Here is a 23,963-nt window from a genome sequence, read left to right as displayed (position 1 = left end):
TTTTTGCCTTGCTCCTTCATCTGCTGTGTGTTTTTCTGTATTCTCATTTTGCTTAACTTACTGTGTTTGGGGTCTCCTTTTCACAGGCTGCAGGTTTGCAGTTCTCGTTGTTTTTGGTGTCTGTCCCCAGTGGCTAAGGTTGGTTCAGTGGGTTGTGTAGGCTTCCTGGTGGAGGGGACTAGTGCCTGTGTTCTGGTGGATGAGGCTGGATCTTGTCTTTCTGGTGGGCAGGTCCACGGCTGGTGGTGTGTTTTGGGGTGTCTTTGGCCTTATTATGATTTTAGGCAGTCTCTGTGCTAATGGACGGGATTGTGTTCCTGTGTTGCTAGTTGTTTGCCATAGGGTGTCCTGCACTGTAGCTTGCTGGTCATTGAGTGAAGCTGTGTCTTGGCACTGAGATGGAGATCTCTGGGAGATTTTTGCCGTTTGATATTACGTGGAGCTGGGAGGTCTCTTGTGGACCAGTGTCCTGAAGTTGGCTCTCCCACCTCAGAGGCACAGCCCTGATGCCTGGCTGGAGCACCAAGAGCCTTTCATCCACACGGCTCAGAATAAAAGGGAGAAAAAATAGAAAGAAAGAAAGAAAGAAGATAAAATAAAATAAAATAAAGTAAAATAAAATAAAGTTATTAAAATAATAAATAATTATTAAGAAAAAATTTTTTAAAAGTTAAAAAAAAAAACAAAACGGACAGACAGAACCCTAGGACAAATGGTAAAAGCAAAGCTATAAGGACAAAATAATACACAGAAGCATACACATACACACTCACAAAAAGAGAAAAAGGGGAAAAAAATATATATATATATTTGCTCCTGAATTCCACCTCCTCAATTTGGGATGATTCATTGTCTATTCAGGTATTCCACAGATGCAGGGTACATCAAGTTGATTGTGGAGATTTAATCCGCTGCTCCTGAGGCTGCTGGGAGAAATTTCCCTCTCTCTTCTTTGTTCGCACAGCTCTCGGGGGTTCAGCTTTGGATTTGGACCCGCCTCTACATGTAGGTCGCCTGAGGGCGTCTGTTCTCAGACAGGATGGGGTTAAAGGAGCAGCTGCTTCGGGGGCTCTGGCTCACTCAGCCTGGGGGGAGGGAGGGTACGGATGACGGGCGAGCCTGCGGAGGCCGGCGGCGTGACGTTGCACCAGTCTGAGGCGCGCAGTGTGTTCTCCGGGGGAAGTTGTCCCTGGATCACGGGACCCTGGCAGTGGCAGGCTGCACAGGCTCCCAGGAGGGGAGGTGTGGAGAGTGACCTGTGCTCGCACACAGGCTTCTTGGTGGCGGCAGCAGCAGCCTTAGCATCTCATGCCCGTCTCTGTGGTCCGCGCTGATAGCCGCGGCTCGCGCCCGTCTCTGGAGCTCCTTTAAGCGGCGCTCTTAATCCCCTCTCCTTGCGCACCAGGAAACAAAGAGGCAAGAAAAAGTCTCCTGCCTCTTCGGCAGCTGCAGACTTTATCCCGGACTCCCTCCCGGCCAGCTGTGGCGCACTAGCCCCTTCAGGCTGTGTTCTTACAGCCAACCCCAGTCCTCTCCCTGGGATCCGACCGAAGCCCGAGCCTCAGCTCCCAGCCCCCGCCCGCCCCGGCGGGTGAGCAGACAAGCCTCTCGGGCTGGTGAGTGCTGCTCGGCGCCGCTTCTGCGTGCGGGAATCTCTCCGCTTTGCCCTCCACACCCCTGTTGCTGTGCCCTCCTCCATGGCTCCGAAGCTCCCCACCTCCGCCACCCGCAGTCTCCGCCCGCAAAGGGGCTTCCTAGTATGTGGAAATCTTTCCTCGTTCACAGCTCCCTCCCACTGGTGCAGGTCCCGTCCCTATTCTTTTGTCCCTGTTTTTTCTTTTTCTTTCTTGCCCTACCCAGGTACGTGGGGAGTTTCTTGCCTTTTGGGAGGTCTGAGGTCTTCTGCAAGCGTTCAGTTGGTGTTCTGTAGGAGCTGTTCCACATGTAGATGTATTTCTGATGTATTTGTGGAGAGGAAGGTGATCTCCGCGTCTTACTCTTCTGCCATCTTGAAGCTCCTCCTCAGGTCACAACATTTTAATCAACTGATCAATATATAACCTTGTATTTATAGGTGTTTCATTTAAAAAAATTTTTTATTGGAGTATAGTTGCTTTACAATGGTGTGTTAGTTTCTGCTGTACAGCAAAGTGAATCAGCTATACATATACATATATTCCCTCTTTTTTGGATTTCCTTCCCTTTTAGGTCACCACTGAGCAATGAGTAGAGCTCCCTGTGCTCTCCAGTAGGTTCTCGTTAGTTATCTATTTTATACATAGTAGTGCATATATGTCAATCCCAACCTCCCAATTCATCCCACCATCTCCTTCCCCCTTGGGATCCATATGCTTCTTCTCTACGTCTGTGTCTCTATTTCTGTGTTGCAAATAAGTTCATCTGTATCATTTTTCTAGATTCCAAATACAAGCAATATTATATGATGTTTGTTTTTCTTTTTCTGACTTACTTCACTCTGTATGACAGTCTCTAGGTCCATTCACATTTCTGCAAATGGCACAATTTCATTCCTTTGTATGGCTGAGTAATATTCCATTGTACATATGTACCACATCGACTTTATCCATTCCCCTGCTGATGGACATTTAGGTGGCTTCCATGTCCTGGTTACTGTACATAGTGCTTCAATGAACATCATGGTGCAAGTATCTTTTTTTTTTTTCTTTTTTAACGTTTTTATTGGAGTATAATTGCTTTACAATGGTGTGTTAGTTTCTGCTTTATAACAAAGTGAATCAGTTATACATATACATATATCCCCATATCTCTTGCCTCTTGCCTCTCCCTCCCTCCCACCCTCCCTACCCGACCCTTCTAGCTGGTCACAAAGCACCGAGCTGATCTCCCTGTGCTATGCAACTGCTTCCCACTAGCTATCTATTTTACATTTGGACATATATACACTACCACTCTCTCACTTTGTCCCAGCTTACTCTTCCCCCTCCCCATGTCCTCAAGTCCATTCTCCAGTAGGTCTGCATCTTTATTCCCGTCTTGCCCCTAGGGTCTTCATGACCTTTGTTTTTTTTTTTTTTTTTTTAGATTCCATATATATGTGTTAACATACAGTATTTGTTTTTGTCTTCCTGACTTACTTCTCTCTGTATGACAGACTCTAGGTCCATCCACCTCACTACAAATAACTCAATTTCGTTTCTTTTTATGGCTGAGTAATATTCCATTGTATATATGTGCCACATCTTCTTTATCCATTCATCTGCTGATGGACACTTAGGTTGCTTCCATGTCCTGGCTATTGTAAGTAGAGCTGCAATGAACATTGTGGTACATGACTCTTTTTGAATTATGGTTTTCTCAGGGTATATGCCCAGCAGTGGGATTGCTAGGTCACACTGTAGTTCTATTTTTAGTTTTTTGAGGAACCTCCATACTGTTTTCCATAGTGGCTGTATCAATTTACGTTCCCACCAACAGTGTAAGTGGGTTCTCTTTCCTCCACACACTATCCAGCATTTATTGTTTGTAGATTTTTTTTGATGATGGCCATTCTGACCGATGTGAGGTATACCTCATTGTAGTTTTGAGTTGCATTTCTCTAATAATTAGTGATGTAGAGCATCTTTTCATGTGCCTCTTGGCCATCTATATGTCTTCTTTGGAGAAATGTCTATTTAGGTCTTCTGTCCATTTTTTGATTGAGTTGATTGTTAATTTGATATTGAGCTGCATGAACTATTTGTATATTTTGGAGATTAATTCTTTGTCAGTTGCTTCATTTGTAAATATTTTCTCCCATTCTGAGGGTTGTCTTTTCATCTTGTTTATGGTTTCCTTAGTGCTTCTGTTTAAATACACGTTATTTAATATATGTTGTTGATTCATTAACACTGAACTCATGCCAAGTGGCACTATAACTCATGTCTGAACCAAGCTTATCTAACACACACATTTTCTCCAAAAGGTATGTCATAGCCTTCTTGTGCTTAGGAACACTAGAAAGCACTACACTATTATGCCTGGGGACCACTTTAAACAGCAAAATCTCCTTCCTACTCCCAAAAAAGGGCACAAAAATGAGAAAAAAATGTGATACTAATTAGATCATGAAACATTGACAGTTGTTTACAATATGAAAGCTGATATAAAAAGGCAGAGCGTCTCCTTGTTTGACCTCAGTGGGAACGTGCACATAGGGAGACTCAATTTTTTCCAATCTGTGCAAGCTTACAAAAGTGCTATGAGTATGGGTTAGTGAGGAGACAAATGCAGGACACACAAATGATGAGAATGGACTGTATGCTGCTCACCTTTGTGTCACGGGTAACTACAATGTTGCCTGGCATGTAGTAGGGGCTCAGTACATACATTGAATAAGTGGAAATAGTGTCCCTTAATTTTTCCTTTTTTTTTTTTTGAATTTTTGAATTTTATTTTATTTATTTTTTTATACAGCAGGTTCTTATTAGTCATCCATTTTATACACATCAGTGTATACATGTCAATCCCGATCTCCCAATTTGTCACACCCCCCCACCCCCCACTTTCCCCCCTTGGTGTCCATACGTTTCTTCTCTACATCTGTGTCTCTATTTCTGCCCTGCAAACTGGTTCACCTGTACCATTTTTCTAGGTTCCACATATATGCGTTAATATAGGATATTTCTTTTTCTATTTCTGACTTATTTCACTTTGTATGACAGTCTCTAGGTCCATCTGCGTCTCTACAAATGACCCAATTTCCTGCCTTTTTATGGCTGAGTAATATTCCATTGTATATATGTACCACATCTTCTTTATAAATTCGTCGGTCAATGGGCATTTAGGTTGCTTCCATGACCTGGCTATTATAAATAATGCTGCAATGAATGTTGGGGTACATGTGTCTTTTTGAACTATGGTTTTCTCTGGGTATATGCCCAGTAGTGGGATTGCTGGATCATATGGTAATTCTATTTTTAGTTTTTTAAGGAACCTCCATACTGTTCTCCATAGTGACTGTATCAACTTACATTCCTACCAACAGTCCAAGAGGGTACCCTTTTCCCCACACCCTCTCCAGCATTTGTTGTTTGTAGATTTTCTGAGGATGCCCATTCTAACTGGTGTGAGGTGATACCTCATTGTAGTTTTGATTTGCATTTCTCTAATAATTAGTGATGCTGAGCAGCTTTTCACGTGCTTCTTGGCCATCTGTATGTCTTCTTTGGAGAAATGTCTATTTAGGTCTTCTGCCCATTTTTGGATTGGGTTGTTTGTTGATTTAATATTGAGCTGCATGAGCTGTTTATATATTTTGGAGATTAATCCTTTGTCCGTTGATTCATTTGCAAATATTTTCTCCCATTCTGAGGGTTGTCTTTTCATCTTGTTTATGGTTTCCTTTGCTGTGCAAAAACTTTTAAGTTTCATTAGGTCCCATTTGTTTATTTTCGTTTTTATTTCCATTACTCTAGGAGGTGGATCAAAAAAGATCTTGCTGTGATTTATGTCAAAGAGTGTTCTTCCTATGTTTTCCTCTAAGAGTTTTATAGTGTCTGGTCTTACATTTAGGTCTCTAATCTATTTTGAGTTTATTTGTGTGTATGGTGTTAGGGAGTGTTCTAATTTCATTGTTTTACATGTAGCTGTCCAGTTTTCCCACCACCACTTATGGAAGAGACTGTCTTTTCTCCATTGTATATCCTTGCCTCCTATGTCATAGATAAGTTGACCATAGGTGTGTGGGTTTATCTCTGGGCTTTCTATCTTGTTCCATTGATCTATATTTCTGTTTTTGTGCCAGTACCATACTGTCTTGATTACTGTAGCTTTGTAGTATAGTCTGAAGTCAGAGAGTCTGATTCCTCCAGCTCTGCTTTTTTCCTTCAGGACTGCTTTGGCTATTCAGGGTCTTTTGTGTCTCCATAAAAATTTTAAGATTTTTTGTTCTAGTTCTCTGAAAAATGCCACTGGTAATTTGATAGGGATTGCATTGAACCTGTAGATTGCTTTGGGTAGTATAGTCATTTTCACAATATTGATTCTTCCAATCTAAGAACATGGTATATCTCTCCATCTGTTGGTGTCATCTTTAATTTCTTTCATCAGTGTCTTATAGTTTTCTGCATACAGGTCTTTTGTCTCCCTAGGCAGGGTTATTCCTAGGTATTTTATTCTTTTTGTTGCAATGGTAAATGGGAGTGTTTCCTTAATTTCTCTTTCAGATTTTTCATCATTAGTATATATGAATGCAAGAGATTTCTGTGCATTAATTTTGTATCCTGCAACTTTACCAAATTCCTTGATTAGCTCTAGTAGTTTTCTGGTGGCATCTTTAGGATTTTCTATGTATAGTATCATGTCATCTGCAAACGGTGACAGTTTTACTTCTTGTTTTCCAATTTGGATTCCTTTTATTTCTTTTTCTTCTCTGACTGCCGTGGCGAGGACTTCCAAAACTATGTTGAATAGTAGTGGTGAGAGTGGGCAACCTTGTCTTGTTCCTGATCTTAGAGGAAATGCTTTCAGTTTTTCACTGTTCAGTATGATGTTAGCTGTGGGTTTGTCATATATGGCCTTTATTATGTTGAGGTAGGTTCCCTCCATGCCCACTTTCTGGAGAGTTTTTATCATAAATGGGTGTTGAATTTTGTCAGAAGCTTTTTCTGCATCTATTGAGATGATCATATGGTTTTTCTTCTTCATTTTGTTAATATGGTTTATCACATTGATTGATTTGCGTATACTGAAGAATCCTTACATCCCTGAGATAAATCCCACTTGATCATGGTGTATGATCCTTTTACTGTGTTGTTGGATTCTGTTTGCTAGTACTTTGTTGAGGATTTTTGCATCTATATTCATCAGTGATATTGGTCTGTAATTTTCTTTTTTTGTAGTATCTTTGTCTGGTTTTGGTATCAGGGTGATGGTGGCCTCATAGAATGAGTTTGGGAGTGTTCCTTCCTTTGTAATTTTTTGGAAGAGTTTGAGAAGGATGGGTGTTAGCTCTTCTCTAAGTGTTTGATAGAATTCGCCTGTGAAGCCGTCTGGTCCTGGACTTGTGTTTGTTGGAAGATTTTTAATCACAGTTTCAATTTCATTACTTGTGATTGGTCTGTTCATATTTTCTATTTCTTCCTGGTTCAGTCTTGGAAGGTTACACCTTTCTAAGAATTTGTCCATTTCTTCCAGGTTGTCCATTTTATTGGCATACAGTTTCTTGTAATAGTCTCTTAGGATGCTTTGTATTTCTGCAGTGTCTGTTGTAACTTCTCCATTTCATTTCTAATTTTATTGATTTGAGTCCTCTCCCTCTTTTTTTTGATGAGTCTGGCTGATGGTTTATCAATTTTGTTTATTTCCCAAAGATCCAGCTTTTCATTTTATTGATCTTTGCTATTGTTTTCTTTATTTCTATTTCATTTATTTCTGCTCTGATCTTTATGATTTCTTTCCTTCTGCTAACTTTGGGTTTTGTTTGTTCATCTTTCTCTAGTTCCTTTAGGTGTAAGGTTAGATTGTTTTTTTGAGATTTTTCTTGTTTCTTGAGGTAGGCTTGTATAGCTATAAACTTCCCTCTTAGAACTGCCTTTGCTGCATCCCATAGGTTTTGGATCGTCGTGTTTTCATTGTCATTTGTCTCTAGGTATTTTTTGATTTCCTCTTTGATTTCTTCAGTGATCTCTTGGTCATTTAGTAATGTGTTGTTTAGCCTCCATGCGTTTGTGTTTTTTATTTTTGTCTCTGTAATTGATTTCTAATCTCACAGCGTTGTGGTCAGAAAAGATGCTTGATATGATTTCAGTTTTCTTAAATTTGCTGAGGCTTGATTTGTGACCCAAAATGTGATCTATCCAGGAGAATGTTCCGTGCACACTTGAGAAGAAAGTGTAATCTGCTGTTTTTGGATGGAATATCTTATAAGTGTCAATTAAATCTTTTTGGTCTATTGTGTCATTTAAAGCTTCTGTTTCCTTATTTATTTTCATTTTGGATGATCTGTCCATTGGTGTAAGTGAGATGTTAAAGCCCCCCACTATTATTGTGTTACTGTCGATTTCCTCTTTTATAGCTGTTAGCAGTTGCCTTATGTATTGAGGTGCTCCTATGTTGGGTGCATATATATTTATAATTGTTATATCTTCTTCTTGGATTGATCCCGTGATCATTATGTAGTGTCCTTCGTTGTCTCTTGTAACATTCTTTATTTTAAAGTCTATTTTATCTGATATGAGTATTGCTACTCAAGCTTTCTTTTGCTTCCATTTGCATGGAATATCTTTTTCCTTCCCCTCACTTTCAGTCTGTATGTGTCCCTAGGTCTGAAGTGGGTCTCTTGTAGGCAACGTATATATGGGTCTTGTTTTTGTATCCATTCAGCAAGCCTGTGTCTTTTGGTTGGAGCATTTAATCCATTCATGTTTAAGGTAATTATCGATATGTATGTTCCTATTACCATTTTCTTAATTGTTTTAGGGTTTTTTTTTGTCGATCTTTTTCTTCTCCTGTGTTTCCCACTTAAAGAAGTTCCTTTAGCATTTGTTTTAGAGCTGGTTTGGGGGTGGTGAATTCTCTTAGCTTTTGCTTGTCTCTAAAGCTTTTGACTTCTCCATAAAATCTGCATGAGATCCTTGCTGGGTAGAGTAATCTTGGTTGTAGGTTCTTCCCTTTCATCACTTTAAGTATGTCATGCCACTCCCTTCTGGCTTGTAGAATTTCTGCTGAGAAATCAGCTGTTAACCTTATGTTATTTGTCGTTTTTCCCTTGCTGCTTTCAATAATTTTTCTTTGTCTTTAATTTTTGCCAGTTTGATTACTATGTGTCTCGGCGTGTTTTTCCTTGTGTTTATCCCATATGGAAGTCTCTGCACTTCCTGGACTTGGGTGGCCATTTCCTTTCCCATGTTAGGGAAGTTTTTCACTATAATCTCTTCAAATATTTTCTCCGGTCCTTTCTCTCTCTCTCCTCCTTCTGGGACCCCTATAATGTGAATGTTGTTGCATTTAATGTTGTCCCAGAGGTCTCTTAGGCTGTCTTCATTTCTTTTTGTTCTTTTTTCTTTATTCTGTTCCGCAGCAGTGAATTCCACCATTCTGTCTTCCAGGTCACGTATCTGTTCTTCTGCTTCAGTTATTCTGCTATTGATTCCTTTTATTGTATTTTTCATTTCAGTTATTCTATTATTCATCCCTGTTTGTTTGTTCTTTAATTCTTCTAGATATTTTTTAAACATTTCTTGCATCTTCTCGATCTTTGCCTCCATTCTTTTTCCGAGGTCCTGGATCATCTTCACTATCATTATTCTGAATTCTTTTTCTGGAAGGTTGCCTATCTTCACTTCATTTAGTTGTTTTTCTGGGGTTTTGTCTTGTTCCTTCATCTGGTACATAGACCTCTGCCTTTTCATCTTGTCTATCTTTCTGTGAATGTGGTTTTTGTTCCATAGGCTGTAGGACTGTAGTTCTTCTTCCTTCTGCTGTCTGCCCTCTTGTGGATGAGGCTATCTAAGAGGCTTGTGCAAGTTTCCTGATGTGAGGGGCTGGTGGTGGGTAGAGCTGACTGTTGCTCTGGTGGGCAGAGCTCAGTAAAACTTTAATCTGCTTGTCTGCTGATGGGTGGATGGGGCTGGGGTCCGTCCCTGTTGGTTGTTTGGCCTGAGGCGACTCAACACTGGACCCTCCCCGGGCTCTTTGGTGGGGCTAATGGCGGACTCATGCCAAAGAGTACTTCCCAGAACTTCTGCTGCCAGTGTCCTTTTCCCCACGGTGAGACAGAGACAACCCCCACCTCTGCAGGAGACCCTCTAACACTAGCAGGTAGTTCTGGTTCAGTCTCCTATGGGGTCACTGCTCCTTCCCCTGGATTCCGATACACACATTACCTTGTGTGTGCCCTCCAAGAGTTCAGTCTCTGTTTCCCCCAGTCCTGTCGAAGTCCTGCAATCAAATCCCACTAACCTTCAAAGTCTGATTCTCTAGGAATTCTTCCTCCCATTGCTGGACCCTAGATTTGGAAGCCTGATGTGGGGCTCAGAACCTTCACTCCAGTGGGTGGACTTCTGTGGTATAAGTGTTCTCCAGTTTGTGAGTCACCCACCCAGCAGTTATGGGATTTGATTTTATTGTGATTGCGCCCCTCCTACCATCTCATTGTGGCTTCTCCTTTGTCTTTGGATGTGGGTTATCTTTTTTGGTAAGTTCCAGTGTCTTCCTGTCAATGACTGTTCAGCAGTTAGTTGTGATTCTGGTGTTCTTGCAAGAGGGAGTGAAGGCACATCCCTCTACTCCACCATCTTGAACCAATCCTAGTGTCCCTTAATTTTTAAATGTATCCCAGTTATATTGTCTTACTCTGTTTTATGCTCTTAAGAAGTTTGTGGTATGCTAATTTTGTAAATGTGAACATTTTAGAATAATGTGAATACTTGTTTGTATAGGGTATGTTTCCTCTTTGAACTTGGAAAATCTCTGGCATCTAAAATTGATAAAAATTCTGATGCCAGTCTAAATCTCAGTTCTTTGTAGTGTACCTGTTAATTCCTCCTCTCTGTGCCCCCTTTGGAAGATTTTAGGATTTTTTTCTTTTCCTTGAAAAAATGAAAATTCATGTGTATTTGGACTTTTTGTATTGGAACATTTATATCTTTCTGTAGTTCTGGGAAATTTTCTACTTTTATTTCATTTGTTATATCTTTTCCTCCATTCTCTCTATGATGACAGAAATCCTATTAAATGAATTATAAACGTCTGAATCTAGATGACATATTTCTTTACGTTTCTTTTATATATTTAACACATTGTCCTTTCATACTGTGTTCTGGAAGCATAAGTTGCCTTAAATTTCTAACTCAAATATTTATCTTCAGTCATATCCATTATGCTCTTCAGTCCATGTGTTGAGTTTTAGCAAAAAACTTACGTGTATATTCATATTGAGTTAATTTTTATATATGATGTAAGGGGTAGGGTACAAACTCATTCTTTTGCAGGTGGATATCAAGTTGTTCAAGCATCATTTGTTAAAAGGATTATTCTTTCCCCATTGAATTGTCTTGGCACCCTTGTTGAAAATCAGTTTACCGTAAATGCATGGGTTTCCTTCTGGACTGTCAATTTTATTCCATTGATCTATATGTCTAGTCTTACATCATATCACACTGTCTCAATTATTGTAGCTTTGTATTGAGTTTTAGAATCAGCAATGTCTCCCGCTTTGTTCCTTTTCAAGATTGATTTGGCATTTCTGGGTCCCTTGCATTTCCCTATGAATTTAGAATCAACTTGTCAATTTCTGCAAAAATGGCAGCAGTGATTTTGATAGGAATTGTATTTGAATCTGTAGATCAATGTAGCATGTACTGAAATGTTAGCAATACCAAGCCTTCCAAATCCATGAATGTGGGATGTCTTTCCATTTGTTTAGATCTTCTTTAATTGCTTTCAGTGATATTTTATAGCTTTTAGTATATAAGTTTTACACTCCATTTGTTAAATTTATTTTAAGTATTTTACTTGTTTGAATGCTATTATAAATGGGATTATTTTCTTAGTCTCATTTTTGGATTGTTCATTGCTAGTACACAGAAATGTAAGTGACTTTTATATACTAATCTTTTATCCTGGCAATCTTGCTGAACTTGTTTATTAGTTCTAATAGCTTGTGTTTGTGCATGTGTATTCCTTAGGACTTTCTACACACAAGACCATATCGTCCATGAATAAAGAAAATTTCACTTGTTTTTTTCCAACCTGGGTACCCTTTTTTATTTTTCTTGCTCAATGTCATTGGCTAGACCCTCCAGTACAATGTTGACTGTAAGTGGGGAGAGTGGAATCTATGTCTTAATCCTCATCTCAGGGAGAAAGACATTCCATCTTTCACCATTAAATATGATGTTAACTCTAGTTTTTTATTTTGTAGAATTTCTTTGTCAGGTCGAGGAAGTTTCTCTCTATTCCTAGTCTGTTGAGTGTTTTATCATGACTGAGCATCAGATTTTGGGAAATGCTTTTTCCACATCTATTGAGATGATGTGACTGACTCCCATTAAAAACCTCGGACTTCAAGGCTTGGGTGAGCTTCCCTGATTGACAGTGCTCAGTACACGTTATCACAGTCATTGTAGGGAGAGTCCACACGACTCCAATGGGAAGATGGCTAGAAGCTTCTGCCTTGTCTCTCTTGGAACCTGCCCTTTGTACCTTTTTCCATTCTGGATTTTAATTGGTATCCTTTCTCTGTAATAAACTGTAATCATGAGTATAACTTTCCTGAGTTCTGTGAGTCTCTCTAGTGAATCATGAACCTCAAGGTAGTTTTGGAGACCCTTAACACAAGATGATTTGAAATCTTTCTCTAGTAAGTCCAATGTTCAGACCTTCTCAGAGACAGTTTCTACTAACTGTCCCCCCCACCCCCATCCCGTGTGGCCATACTTTCCCATTTCTTTTCATGTCTCATAATATTTGTGGAAAATTGAACATTTTAAATAATATTATGTGGTTATTATGGAAACCAGATTTCCCCCGCTTCCTCATGGCTTGTTGTCGTTGTTTATGTTTGTTATCCTGACAGTTTCTTTGCCTAGTGATTTTCCTCAACTAATTTTGTGAAGTCAGTATTTTTTGTCATGTGTGGCCACTGAAGTCTCTGATCAGTTGGCTTAGTGGTCAGCTAATAATTAGACAGGGATTTTCTTGCATGCTTTGAAGCAATAATTCTCCCAGCCTCTGCCAAAGGGTTCTAGGTGCATGTTTGGCACTTTTCACATTCTGCTAGTTATAGCTCTGCCTTACCCTTCACTTCCTGCCTGTGCAGAGCCTTAAGTTCGGTCAGAGGTCAGAGACAAGAGCTTTCGCAGGTCTTTCCTGAGCATGCACTTTGCCACCTAGATTCCCAGGAATATGTTGGTGCTTTCTCAAAGCCTTCTGTGGACATCTAATTACTCAAAAAAAAAAAAAAATTTAGTCAGCCCTTTGTTTGCCCCAGCTGTTAATCTTAACTCAGGCAGCTGTGATGTTAAATCATAGCCACTGGTATTTTTCAATAAATGCCCCATGGAAAAGGCTGTTCACAATGATTGAGTTCTAAGTCAGGTCAAATAAAGACAAGTCCTATGAGTGTTTAAAAATTATAAAAATAAAAATTAAAAATTATACCTGAGATTTAACTCATAGAGATGTGACTGAGTGATGACATGGAGAGGCCAAGGTCATTAAAAACGGACATACCACACCATTCAGGACCACAGGATAAATACCAGGTTTGATTAGGCAGAAGCACAAATGAGGGGAAGGCCTAGTTAAGAACATTTCTTGGGGTTTCTGTGGGAAAGGCAAAGCAGAGCAAAATAAACAGTTTAGGATTGGCCAGTTTGAATAATTCTGATGGGCTCTGGGTTCTAGTTGCCTGAATACTGGCCCTACAGTGATTTATGGAAGGGGAATTACTGGCTTGGTGTGTGAGAGTCAGATAAGAAGGTGGGTGGGGGCACAACCTTGGATCTGCTCATGAAAGGTGAGTTTCAGGCAGGCTGACTTGTAGGACAGGTAAACATGTGGCTGATAGTTTGGCCCTGTGATTAATGGATGCCAAATAGACATACAGAATCTAAGAACATAGTTAGAACACCAGGGTGCTGCTAGACAGGCCAAATAATGATGGTTCTCTTGTAATGGAGATTTTGGTGGGTATTCTAGGCATGTTCTGTACCTTCCATTGACTGTAGACTGCTGTTTTTTATAAATATAGTTCCATGGCTGTTGGTTTTTACAGCTACTATGGAGCTGGGGAAAGGCGATGGATATAGGGCAAATTAAAACACCACGAAACTCACTGTTCTTACTGAGAATCAGCCTTTTTTCTTTACTAAACACTCTTTACTGTTTCCTATGCATGGAACATTATCTCTCCAGGTATTCCCAGGCTTAATCCCTTTTTATCTTATCAGACTATCCTATGCTTCTCTGTTCCTTTATACTGCTTTTTCTTTATAAATCATTACTATCTTAATGTATTCATTCATTTCTTTCTGAACTACAATATGAATGCCATAAAAGCAAAAACTTTGTCTTGTTCACTGTTCTATCTTCAGAGCCTAGAACAGTGTTTGGCACATAGTAGGTACTTAATAAATGTTTGTTAAATAAATAATTTTGTGAATGCATATCTGACATAAAACAGGCAATCTGTTATTTTAGTCTATCATCTTACTTGACAAAATATATCTGGACCCTAACTTCCTATTGAAGTTTGAGGAGTTAATATGGAGTATGAAAATAATAACGCTTCAAAATGTAGATGTTTAAACTGGGTTTTTACAAATCATATTTTGTCTAAGAACTGCTGGCAGTGGATGAAGCTCTCATTCTATTACAGGGTTGACTTTTTGATCTGCCAGAAACATTAAATAAGATAAATGAGTGTATAATCAGTTTTTGAGTACCCATTGTATTGTGTTTTATAATCCTAGTTAATCATTGCTACATGTTAAACAGAGATTACTAACCCCAATTTTCAAAGGAGGAAGCTGAGACCAAAGAAGATGAATCATTTCACCAATGGTGCAATGAAATAAGTCACAGTCTGAATTCAAACCCAGGTCTTCAAACTCTAAGTGCAGTGTTTTCTCCATAGGTTGATTCATTAATTTTAAAAATGTTTATTGAGTAGCTACTATGCTCCAGGCTCTGTTTTTTTGCTGTAGGGTACACAGTGGTCAATAAAACAGAAGAAAACATCTTCATGCTTTATTATATTCTAATGGTGGTGGCAAGAGAGAAAAACGACAACAAATTGACAAGTAAAAACTATATGAGATGCCTGATTAGTTGGTGGCAAGTGCTAAGGAGAAAATGAAGCAGAAAAGGAGATATGGCATTCTGGATGGGGTGTTGACAGTGGTGGACTTAATTTTTTAAATAAGGTGCTTAGGGAAGACTTCACTGAGAAGGTGACATCCAATCTGCAATCATCTGGGGGAAGAGCATCCTTAGCAGGGGGAAGAAGTGTAAAGGCTCTGAGGCTCTTGTGTGCTTGTGTACATGAAGAAAAGCAAGAACCTGGTGTGTCTGGCGTGGAATGACCATGGTGTAGAGTGGTAGGAGATCAGTGTCAAGCAGGTAAAGGGGAGGGAATTCAACAGCTGGGATTTTGTAGGACTGGTTTTTACTGTGAAGGAAATAGGATGCTGTTGGACATTTTTGATCAGGGAAGTGAGGTGATAATTTATGTTTTAAAAGGATCTTGGGATTTATGTTTATTGAACAGATTTGGCTTGGAAGACCAAAAGTTTAGTGTTATCCATCTTCAGTTTGAGATGCCTGACATATCAAGTGGAAATATTGAGCAGGCAATCGGATACAGAGTTTGGAATCCAAGGGAGAGGTCTGAGTGGTGATATAAATTTGGAAATTGTCAGCAGATTGATGGTATTACATTTACAAATGTATTACAAAGTAATACATTTGTATGAAAGCACCTAGGGAATGAGGGAAGATGGGGAAGAGGTCCAAAGATTGAAATCTGGGGCTCCAACGTTAGGAACCAGCAAAGGAGACTGAGAAGGAGCATCTTGTGAGGTAGAAAGACAACCAGGAGAATGAGGTTGTCCAAGAAGCCAAGAGAAGCAGATGCTGAAAGGAGGAGGGAATAGTCAATTATGTAAAATGGTTCAGAATTGGAGTGTGCAGAAGGGAGAGAAGAGAGGAAAATACTTGTGGATATGTCCTTCTGTTTCAACTAAGAAAGTTTTCTTCCTCCGCACATCCTCTGTAAATCCGGCCATGTGGTGATGTAAGGTGATGGACTGGGTTGGGCGCCATGGTTGACTTGTTTTTGGTATGTGTAATCCCCCTGTCCCTCCTCTGCCCGGATTACTGATGATCCTGGCGAGGAACATTTCCATGGGGATGTGTGCATTTGCTATGTCTGGCTTGTAGACAAGTAAATACAAATGCTGCTTTATCAATTTACAGTACAATTGCTTAGTGGCCAAAAGCAGAGTTGGAAGCCTGCCTCCAACTGTCTTCAGGATAGAGGCCAATCTCCTTAACATGCCATATCAGCCTTCATCAGATGTCTTTATCCCACTTCTCCACCTCCTCTGCCTTACCCCACCCCTCCTTCCTACACCATACAATGCCTATGCTCCATTCACGCGGGACTTCTGCTCACCTCTGGATGCACTGTGCTCTTCTATGCCTCTGCCTTTGCACATGCTATTCCTTATGCTTGTAATGCCCTTCCCTGCTTTTGTGCTCAGGAAGGCACTGCTGGTTCTTGGAAGCCCAGTTCATGTGAAATTTCCACTGTGAAGTCTTCCTGATCCTTAGGCTGGAGTACTCATTGCTTTCTCTGCTCCCCCGTCTCCTGTTGGATTTACATATTGCATTGAAATTGTTTATATGTCTGACATTTCTCAAAGGATTTTCAAGGTTCTTACTTATCTCAGTTTCCCCTACTTTGCCTGGCACAGAGCAGTTACTTAATGATAATAATAGTGACTTAAAAAAACTCTATAAGATGCTTGTCTTTGCGCTAAGTGCTTTTGCATGTATTTTCTCTTTTATCCTCATAACAACTTTCTGAGGTAAGGTTTATTATTTTCCCATGCCATAGCTGAAGAAACAGGTTCACAATGGTTATGAAATTGCCACTAGATTTCAAATAGGTTATATAAACTAGATTTCAAATCCAGTTGATTGCAGGGTCTGAGTACTTAATTTCTGTTCTGTACACTTAAAGGAGAAAGGAATAGAAGTTGTTTTTTTCCCCCCTAGGGTCCAAAACGCCCATATTTTTGTCTTTCATTAATTTCTAAGTGAATGTGCCTTGCATTTACCATCTTTCTAAGCGGTTATGTGGCATCCTTTCCCCTTTCGCATATATTACAATAGCCCTGGTTGTTTATCCAGGAAATGTTCAATAGTGATCTGTACCCTGGGCACACCCAGACAGGCAGCTATAGCCCTGCCCGAGTCCAGGCAAAGGCTCCGAGTAGTTAGGTGTGTTGGGGTGGGAGGGGGGGTAATCAGTGAGTAAGCCGGGCTATTATATTGCACAAGTCCTGGAGGAATTCCTCTCATTGTGATCTCATGTGTGTGTGTTTCTGTTTGTTTGTTTGGCTGCACTGCACAGTATGCGGGATCTTATTTCCCTGACCAGGGATCGAACCTGTGCCCCTTGCAGTGGAAGCGGGGAGTCTTATCAATTGGACCACCAGGGAAGTCTGTGATCTTATGTGAGTGGTGCACTGAAGGCAGATGGTAGAGATGGGTGAGTTTGATGGTCAGTCGTATGTGTCAACTTGGCTAGGCTGTAATTCCCAGTTAATCAATCAAACGCTCATGTGGGTGTTGCTGTGAATGTATTTTGTAGATCTGTTTAACATCTACAATCAGTTGACTCTAAGTAAGAGGAGATTATCCTGAAAAATCTGGGTGGGCCAGATCCAATCAGTTGAAAGGCTTTGCTAACAGAGCTGAGGTTTCCCTGAGGAAGAAGAAATTCCACCTGCCGACTGCAGTGTCAAGCTCCTGCAAGAGTTTCCAGCCTGTCCTTCCTTCCAGCCTGCCCTAAGGATTTCAGACTTGCCTGGCCAGTCTCTACAATTGTGTAAGCCAATTCCTTGCAATAAATCCCTCCCTCTCTCTCTCTCTTTCTCTCTTTCCTTTTATCTCTATCTCTATCTATCTCCCATTCCTTTACATATATATCCTACTGGTTCTGTTTTCGCTGGTGGAACCCTGACTGATTACAGTGAGCAAATCAAAAGGTGTCTCTAAGGGAAGTTAGAGAGAAAAAGCAAGAGAAGAATATAATATTATATTAAATAATATGAAGAATGGTCAACGAGTGGAATTGGAGGATTAATTGTCATCCTTTAAGACTGCTTGGGTGTTTCCTCATCCATTCCACCATCCTTTGCCTCATAACCTGGGCAGTTATTCTTCTTCTGTCTTGCCTATTGCCTCCTATCATGATATTGAAGTTGCATACTGACATGTTTGTGATTCCCCCACCCTCCTTCTCCATCCCCTGGTATGTGAGTTTTTTTTTTTTTTTTTTAAACTTTGGGTTTATTTATTTATTTATTTATTTATTTATCTATGGTTGTGTTGGGTCTTCGTTTCTGTGCGAGGGCTTTCTCTAGTTGTGGCAAGCGGGGGCCACTCTTCATCGCGGTGCGCGGGCCTCTCACTATCGCGGCCTCTTTTGTTGCAGAGCGCAGGCTCCAGACGCGCAGGCTCAGTAATTGTGGCTCAAGGGCCTAGTTGCTCCGCGGCATGTGGGATCCTCCCAGACCGGGGCTCGAACCCGTGTCCCCTGCATTGGCAGGCAGATTCTCAACCACTGCACCACCAGGGAAGCCCCGGTATGTGAGTTTTGAGACTCAGGGTATAATTCATCTCTTTATCCCTGGCACATAGCTTAGTTCTTGACTCATATTAGGGGTGAGTAAATATTTGTTGATAAGTGAGTGAGAGTTCACAGCTTTAGGTGCTCAAAGATGCCCCACCCAGGCCATTCCATGGGCCAGGGAAGGCTTTCTGGAGGAAGCAGCCTCTGAGAACCATCAGAAGGGAAACCCCAGCCAGTTTTTATGGCTCTTGTTTCCCTCTATCCATTTGTTGGTGCCTTCAGGAGCACACAATTTGCTGGGCCCCCTTCTCTGTAATGTGGTCCTATTTACATATTTACAGCACCCCTAGGAGACGGCAGTCAGTGCCTCTCACTTGATACTGCTTCATTGAAACACCCACTGGCCACTTTACACACATTGGCACTCTCACAAGGGTATCTTGATATCTTGAGGGGCTTGTGGATATTTTCATCTTCACTAGAGACATTCCTTGGGCTCCTTTTATCCTTCTCCTTGTTGGCACCAGAGTTTGAACCATTTCCAGAGGACACAGATGTGCTGGATGGTGTCCTCTCTTTGCAAGATGAGATGCAAGGACCTTTCCCTGTAGGAAAAAGAGAGCAGAGGTTCTTTTGGAGGGAGAGCACCCACCCTAGGGATGCTCTGAGGGGGTCCAGGTGCTGACTTTCTCCTGCAGATGGACTTTCCCCTCGACAGTCTAGAAGTGTGACTTACCTCCTGGTAACTATAGGGAATAGAAGATGTGAAACCCTTTCTTCCTTCCTTCTCTCAAGAATCTGCTTCTTTTGAACTTATATTTTGCGTGTGTCTGCTTCTAATCTCTTCTTTGTTGAAAGCAAAAGGAAACAGGAACTTCATGCTTATTTATTGAATAAAGAATTGTTGAAAAAACTAAAATTGATAATAAAGATGAAAATATAATTGGAGAAGTGGCTAATTCTAGGACTGGAGCAGGAAATAATACAAGATGAACCTGGTGAATCTTGTAGAGCCCCCAAATAAGGAAGGTCTGAACAAATGAACAAACAAACAAAAAATGAACTAAAAAACAAACCTACATTGATTTGTATTATGTCAAAGGGGCACAGGAGTCAATTGAAAGAGATGCCAATGCCAAAGCTGGAAATTTTTGGACAACAAAATAAACAAAGTAGTACTGGATTATAACCAAAGTATAAAATAAATATCTGTAAGTCCACACTGATATAGGTAAATGATTGAATAAATAGGTAAATGGGGGAGAAGAGACAAATCTCCCACGCAGAAGACGTCCAAATAAGTTGTGCAGATACTCCACCCTCAGGGAGGGGGCATAACTCCTCACTTCTTAAGTGTGGACTGTATACATTGGTTTCCTTGAAAAATGCATACAGTACAGAAAGGGGAAAAAAGAGTAACTTTATAGTGGATAAACCTGGCAAACACTACTTTAGCCAGGTGACCAAGGTCAAATTCAAAATAATTAGTTCTGTTGATTGTATGTACCCCTGATATGACTGTGGTAAAAATGACCCTTTACCCCTGTGATCTTCCTCCCCCAAACCCATAATCTCAAACTGGACAAGAGAAAAACATCAAATTCCAGTAGAGGGCATCCTACAACACACCTGACCAGCACTCCTTAAAACTGTCAAGGTTATTAAAAACAAGGAAAATAGATAACTAATAAGGACCTACTGTATAGCACAGGGAACTCTACTCAATACTCTGTAATGACCTATATGGGAAAAGAATCTAAAAAAGAGTGGATATATGTATATGTATAACTGACTCACTTTGCTGTACAGCAGAGATTAACACAGCATTGTAAATCAATTATACTCCAATAAAAACAAACAAACAACAACAACAACAAGGAAAGTGAGAAACCGTCATAGTCAAGATGAGCCTAAAGGGACACGATGACTAAATGTAATGAATGTGGTAGCCTTGTGGGATCCTCTAACAGAAAGAGGACATTAGGTAAAAACTAAAAAAAATATGTTAATAAATTCTGGACTTTATGTAATAATAATGTATCAATATTGGTTCATTAATTGTAACAAATGTACCATACTCATGTAAGATATTAATAATAGGGTATACTGGTGAGGGGAAGGTATATGGGAACACTCTGTACTATTTGCTCCGTTTCTCTGTAAATCTAAAACCTTTCTAAAAGAAATCTATTAAAAAAAAAAACCTTAGGAGAAAAAGAGGGAAAAATGCATAAGGGCCTCCTCTGGTGGTATAGGTGTGTAGAATTAAGTGCATGCACACACACATACACAGATCAACACTTTATGACAATCTGCTAAAATGAAGGCTAAGATACTGCATAGTAATTATGATATGTCACCTGCCTCTTACCTGACACATTGTCCTACTAAGTCATTGGCTACTGGAGCTTGGTTATTGATTCTCATGGCCATGATCTCTTGGAGAGAGAGGAGAGAGGTGCTGTGCCTACTTGGAATGCTTTCCTATCTTCTTGAAATCTTCCTATTGTTTAAAGTTCTATTTATTCTGGTTAAGATAGTATGAAGAAAGAGTATAGAGAGAGTAAGTAGCTCAAAGGCTGAATGCTTAGGATCTCCTAACCCTTACTCTTCAAATTCACAATCTCCTTGGATGAACAGGAGAGGAGGTACTCTGTTGGAGGAGAATATCACTTCATATGAAGTTTAATAATCCCTCTTGACATGTTCTATTCAGTTTGATCCAGCAATGGTTCCAAACCCTAAGAATGTTAAATCAAATTACCGGAAACAACAGAAGTTTGACAAAATGGTCCAAAAAAATGAAAAAACAAACAAAATGAAAGGGGACATTTTGGGACTTTAGTTTTAGGGTCAGCTGGGCCTAAATTGGGAATTAAGAGGAACTGAAGGGCTGTTGAAGAATTTACCAGAAAACAGATAGTTTATATGGACACATATTTTTCATACCAAAGTCAGGACACAGGGCTGGCAAATATGAGAGAGTTTATGGGACAAAGAGATGAACACTTTCAGCTGAGGGTGCCTTGGGAAATCCGGGTCACAGAGTCAATGAAAAGTGAAGAGGTTAGGAAATGGCAAAGTCAGACAACTAAGTAAAGGGGAAATAAGCTGTTGATCCTACAAGCCCTGCTTATCTTTTGTGATTGATGTACATAATTTCCAAACCAATATCCTTTCTTTTTTCAAATTAACTGAACTCTTATTTTACTGTGTGGAAATATGCCTAGCTACAAAAGGTATTTCCCAGCCTCCCTTTCCGCTATGAGTAGCCATGTGACGCAGTTCTGGACAATGAGATGTAAGCAGAATTTCCTGGGAGGGGCTTCTGAGAAATTCTTTGAAAGGAGCAGAATCAGCCCGTCTTTGTCCTTTCCCTCTTTTCAACTGAAACACTGACTCAAAATTTGACATGAAGGAACAGTCTTGGCACAAGGCGGCAGCATGAGAAGGGAAGGCACCTGCAAAGGAAGAGTGAAGACGAGGGAAAAATTAGAAAGAACCTAGATCCTTGAGGGCATCAGAGTGTTACCATTCATTGTTCGACTGCCAAACTCTGGACGCATTTTATGTGACAAAAATGAAGCCCCTGAATGGTTTAGGTTGCTATTTTTATGGTTTTCTTTCCAGCTGACCCCAACTTTAACATAGAACTCTTAATGAGAGCTGTTTTTTTGCATATTACCAAATTCTTCTATGCAATGTCTGAGAGCAGGAATTGTCAGCGCTAATAGGATCTTTGCTCTACCCCATTCAGAATATAAATCTTCCTGAGTAGACATCAAAGGAAGTTGGTGCTGTCATTTTGGTTTCTTTCCTACTGAAAATGACAGCCCGGTGGCTAAGAGACCATACTGTGGACTTAATGTGTAACAACCACTTAGTGACCATCAGCTTGTGTAATCTCTGGCAGCCCTCTTAAACTTTTTGTACCTCTGTTTCCTCATAAACTAAATGGGGTTAACAATACCTATCTCATAGGACCGTTCTGAAAATTGAATGAGATACGTTGTGTATAAAATTTAGCATGGTTCCTGGCTCATAAATCCTTAGCAGTAAATGGTGGTTATCATTTCAATTTGGTTTTTTCTAAAGCTTTGCAAATTGTAAAGAGTTACACAAGTATATTATTCTTCTGGCTATAATTGGGACAGTTATTAAGCTATTGCCTTTCAGCTCCAAAGCATCTTTCTAGACTCAGCTCAGCAACGTTGGGGCTAGGACTCCGCAAACCACATCCAGCCTTGCCTCCAGTTCCCTTTTCCTCTTCCATCAGGGGGCACTAGAGGGAGATGGCCAGTCTGGAGGAGGAAGCCACGCTCCTTCCCGTCTGCTTCCTGTTGGCTTCTGAGCTCTTCCTGTTCCTATGAGCTGCGCTCCAGCAGTGCTTTCCCATCCCGCGGCGGCAGTTCCTTCCTGAAGTCAGAATTGAATCCAGTTTGCAGTTCCTCTGACACTTTCAAATATTGTGCTTCATTTCAGTCACTGGCACCAGTCACACCTCCTTTTTGTTTATATATTTATGTATGCATGCATTTATTTATTTTTCACACTTCTCCATCAGATTTATTTATTTATTTTTTGAAAGGAATGGATTTTGAGAAGAAAAAACATGGGGAATAGATAAAAATTACAAATGTAGGCTGCTTTGCTAATTGTTTTATAACCACAAGAAATTAGAATGCCCTGTTCAAAACAAGACAATGAAATCTCAAAGATCGAGGTGTTCCTTTAGGCGAGGATGAAGATTTCAGTCTCTGGTATTTGGAATTTAGGCTGCAGTCCTTGTTTTTGGATAGATCACCGGGTGTGTGGTACAGTCCATGTTTCTAACCAGATCTGAACGGAAGAATGGCCACTTGGCTCAGGTGGAAGTAGATCAAGTGTTTAGTTACAGGGGTCGCGTAAGTACCGAAGTTCCTTCTGCGGTGCTGTGCCAGGTTGGCTTGTACTTGGCAAATGTCCTCCTCAGTGTTATATTTCTCCAACACCTGGGTGGCGCACTCCACCAAGCCCGTTGCATCTCCTCCGACATATCTGCATTTTTGATCACGGCCTTTCGGGTACACGTGGTTACCATGGAGCAGAGGCTGCCTCACCCTGCGGGGCCCCTCCTCCAGGCTACTAAGTTTCAGTAATTCCAGCTTCTTTGTTCCTCAGCCCTAGGGATGTTAGCGGTTTCCTGCAGTTGCTACCTCTGTGCCAGAACCAGCCCATATTGGCTCGCAGAGTCTACTGTTAAATTTTCAGGAATTTTGCAAGTGAGATAGTAAACTGCTGGTAGCTGGAAATCTGCCATGCTGGGAGTATTTACACCATGAAAATTGGCAAATGCTGCAAATCAGATTTCCCCGACCAGAGATCTGGTTGTAGCACTTAGCAGCCCACCACTAATTAGAGTTCTCCTTTTACTCCTTCAGTTACCTAGTTAATTACTTTGTATCTAGTTAAGAATACTTTATATTCATTTCTCTCTATTCAGTTAACTGGTGTGGTTTCTGTATCCTGGATTGACGCTGAATGATACATTACCTTGTAGAGTTGTACCTCTATCAATCCCCGTTGTACTCCAGGAAAACTGGTGTGTGTAGTTTTGTTCTAAAAAGTGCCTAACACCTAGAATTTTATAAGTAATCAA

General features: G+C 40.4%; 1 pseudogene; it reads right to left on the bottom strand.

The window, feature by feature from the left end:
- Nucleotides 1–23,154: 23,154 nt before the first annotated feature.
- LOC137763517 (dynein light chain 1, cytoplasmic-like) lies at nucleotides 23,155–23,405 on the bottom strand (annotated as a pseudogene).
- Between the last annotated feature and the right edge of the window lie 558 nt (nucleotides 23,406–23,963).

Source organism: Eschrichtius robustus, chromosome 4 (genome assembly GCF_028021215.1).
Source record: "Eschrichtius robustus isolate mEscRob2 chromosome 4, mEscRob2.pri, whole genome shotgun sequence".
NCBI classification, from domain to species: domain Eukaryota; kingdom Metazoa; phylum Chordata; class Mammalia; order Artiodactyla; family Eschrichtiidae; genus Eschrichtius; species Eschrichtius robustus.
This window is presented reverse-complemented; position numbering and strand designations above follow the sequence as displayed.